We start from the raw sequence: 3,832 nt of genomic DNA, 5'->3' as shown, positions 1-3,832 counted from the left end.
AAAAGACTAGCGCATAAAACTAGGACAAAGACAGAGAAGGAGACAGGACGAGCGCTAAACATCAACTAAAGGTTTACTACACCAAACATGTACTTAAAACACTTCAGTGGCACATGCGCACACTGCGTTACAAAAAACTAATCAAGAAGTGGCAAACTGTTTCGCAGATACATGGTTTCTTTCCTGGTCAGGGCAAGTGACGTCGTGCTTACACACTTGTCACCTTCCCTCATAATGTGATAAGCCTCACAAATCTCGCGACCTAACCTTGTGCCTCCCCTACCAAGCACACACGTGGCATCAAACGCCGGCACGCACCCGCACCGCTTACAATGCGTAGCCAAATGGCTGCCCCCCGCCAATGAATCCACCAGCGTGCGATGCTCTCGTAGCCGTTCATTTAGGCAGCGTCCAGACTGTCCCACGTAGCATCTACCGCATGAGAGGGGTATGCAGTATACAATGCCAGCAGTGCACGGAACGAACTTGCACACGTGTTTTATGGTGCATACCGGTTTCCTCTTCTCATTGACGGCTTTGCACATGCGCACTAGCTTTTCGGGGGCGGTGAACATGACGTCCACACCGCACTTCCCTCCAACTTTCCTCAGCCGGTGCGAAAGCTGGTGCACGTACGGTATAGCCGTACGCCTGAGCCTTTTGGCACTTTCTCCGGCGGCCACGCCAGGGCGGCCACCTGCCCTGACTTCCTTCAAGAGGCATTCCGCCACAGCCATCACTGTGTCGTTAGGGAAACCGGCCTTCTTCAACCGGTGCACTTGCGCTTGCAAGCTGTCCTCAATCTTATGCTGGCAGGACTTCTCGAGAGCACCCCGCAGGCAATTTTTTGCAATCCCCCGTTTTACCAATTTAGAATGGGCCGAATTATACGCTAAAATTTCTTTTTTTGTGCGAGGCTGGTACGACCAACAGATGTGCCCAGTGCCAAAGAACAAACTTAGCTCGAGGAACTGGAGGCACCCGTCCACTGGAACTTCATGCGTGAACCTCAGCTTGCCAGAACAATCACCAAAAATCTCTAAAACACTTTTTACAACCTGTGGTTTGTCGCTCTCGTTGTTAACATGCATAAACACAATAAAGTCATCCACGTACCTAAAACACTTAACAACACGCTTTTCGTCTTCAATGCACGCTGCAACGCGCTTGTCAAACTGTCCTAAAAAGATTTCACTAAGAATCGGGGCTATGCAAGACCCTATGCAAATGCCATCTTTTTGCACAAACAATCGGTCATCAAAACAAATGTAAGTGGATGAGAGGTAACACTTAACTAAGGCTATAAAGTCATTTACCGAAACCCCGCTACTATTCTGAAACTTCACAGCCCCCCAGCTTTCAATCCGCTCTCTTACTGCATCTAACAACTCTTTTTGTGGTATGGAATAGAATAGCTCCTCAACATCAACTGAAAACGCGAAATTAGCTCCTGAAGCACCACCTTGCGCTGCCAAAAATTCTATCACATCTTTTGAGTTGCGCACTCGAAAAGGGTCTTCTACGTCTAGTTGGCTAAGGTGCTCTAGTAGGTATTTTGACACCAGGCCTTGCCAGGCTTCTTTTTCGGAAACAATAGCTCTGAGAGGCATGCCCTCTTTGTGTGTCTTCGCAGAAAAGAAAACGTTCAGCCCCTGCTCATTCGCTGCTTTAACTGACTTATGAAGTCCTGTCAAATTGATCTGTTCGCAAACCTTTAATGCCTCAGCCTTTACTTTCCTGCCAGATATTTTTAGGAGAACAAAGTTCTTGTCAATAGCCTGCATAGCCTTTTCATGATACATTGTTTTCGGCAACACGACGAATCCCCCCCTTTTTTTTTTTGACCAGGAAAGAAACCATATATCTGCGAAACAGTTTGCCACTTCTTGATTAGTTTTTTGTAACGCAGTGTGCGCATGTGCCACTGAAGTGTTTTAAGTACATGTTTGGTGTAGTAAACCTTTAGTTGATGTTTAGCGCTCGTCCTGTCTCCTTCTCTGTCTTTGTCCTAGTTTTATGCGCTAGTCTTTTAATTAACTATGTCAAACCAACTAGCCCAGCTTTCCGCCTTGATTGATATTCAAGTATACAACTTTTGCTTTGAAACCGCTAGTGTGCTTTATAATATGAAGAAGACGGAAAAAGACAACCAGAATGTCGGCAGCCTAAGAAAACCTATACTTGGCGGCGCAATAGGTGGCCAGCTTAGTTGCTATGTTTTGGTGTTTCGCGGCTATATGCTTTGCGTGCTCGCGTGATTTCTTTTTTTGACGCGCCTCTATTTTCAAGTGCGGAGCAGCAGAGGCACTCCAAGTGCCCCTCTAAGTGATTCCCGGACGAAGTTCATGCAGTGGCATACCCCTGCTCCGAGGAGAGCCCCTTTGGAATGTTGCACCTGCCTCTATGCACGAAAGGGGAAATCACCCCTCGGCTGTTCGCCTCGTCAGCGTATGAAGGAAGACTGTGGGCTGCATAACCAGTGATATGAGGACTATTCTTAAAAAAATTAAATATGCCCGTACGTAATAGTCTCTGTTCATCAGTCGTGACGGTGGCTCGGCGGTTGCAGCTGCCGCACCAGTAGCTGGCTTGCTGTGGACGCTGCCAACTCCTCTGCGCTCGGACTATCCTGGCAGACCCGCCGCCTCAGACCTCAAAATCATCGCACGCTGTGTGGGGTTGACGTCGCTTAAGTGCAGGCCGCAGTTCATTGCGAGAACTTCTTTGTCGGGATCGGGAATGGGATCCATCGTAACGCTGCTGCAAAGCGATGGTAGCGAGACCTGATGGAAGCCTTCAGCGTCCGACCGGCGCTAGTTTTCGTTTCAAGGCTGCTTCTAGGCTCCACCACTCGCCGCTAGCAATCACGGAGCTCACGTTTACACCAATTTGCTTCACTTTACGCCACTTTTCGGCTATTTCGTCATCAGAGACTCGTGAAAATTGAACGTGAATAGCTGTTTAACACATGTACATAAATTATGCATGTACCGAATTCTAATATTATATATGTAACATTAAACATAACGCCTGAATGCATGCCACAGCTGATCCATTTTACCTCGAAAAATGCAAAGCGCTTTCGGGACGAAATCGCGCAATACAGCAGTCGTGCGTCACTCCCATCCAAACAGCTTTGACTTTTATTTAGAGTTAAAGGAACGGTTACTAACGACGTAATAACTAGCGACCATAGTAAAAGGGTAGCAAGGGCTACTTTTTGTAACTATACCTTGAAGGGGTAGTAAAAAGTAAAAAGTAGTAAAACGAAGTCAGAGTTAGTAACTGTTGCACTTACTGCCTTTTCACTACTTTTTTTTTAACAGTGCGGCTTTCGGCTGCTGACCCGAAAGACGCGCGTTCGATCCCGTCCGAGGCGGCTGAATTTCAAAGGAGGCGAAATTCTAGAGGCTCGTGTACTGTGCGATGTAAGTGCACGTTGAAGAACCCCAGGTGGTCGAAATTTCCGGAGCTCTTCACTACGGCGTACCTTATAGCTTTGAGCCGTTAAGGCCACATAAACCAAACCTCTTTCCTTAAGGCGCGGTTGATTTGTCCACCGAGATTTGAGGCAGTTCCTGCGCCGTTACCTTTCCTCCAAAGCAACGTTCGGGAGTATCATTCACTGGCGTCACAGCGACCGCCATTTTGTTGTCTGTGGGCCACTGCGAAAGACTGCGGGCGTGCCTAATGGGGTTATAGCCAGTTCGTAGTACTCCTGCGGGAAGTACTACGTCCTCCGGAACGTAGTGTTTCTCCGGTTTGTAGCACATCGACCAGTATGGTACTTAAACCCGCGTGTAACCGTGTCTCCGTGGCGCAGAGTATATAC

Source organism: Amblyomma mixtum, chromosome 1, assembly GCF_055824585.1.
Source record: "Amblyomma mixtum isolate Tamu chromosome 1, ASM5582458v1, whole genome shotgun sequence".
In the NCBI taxonomy this organism is placed as follows: domain Eukaryota; kingdom Metazoa; phylum Arthropoda; class Arachnida; order Ixodida; family Ixodidae; genus Amblyomma; species Amblyomma mixtum.
This window is presented reverse-complemented; position numbering follows the sequence as displayed.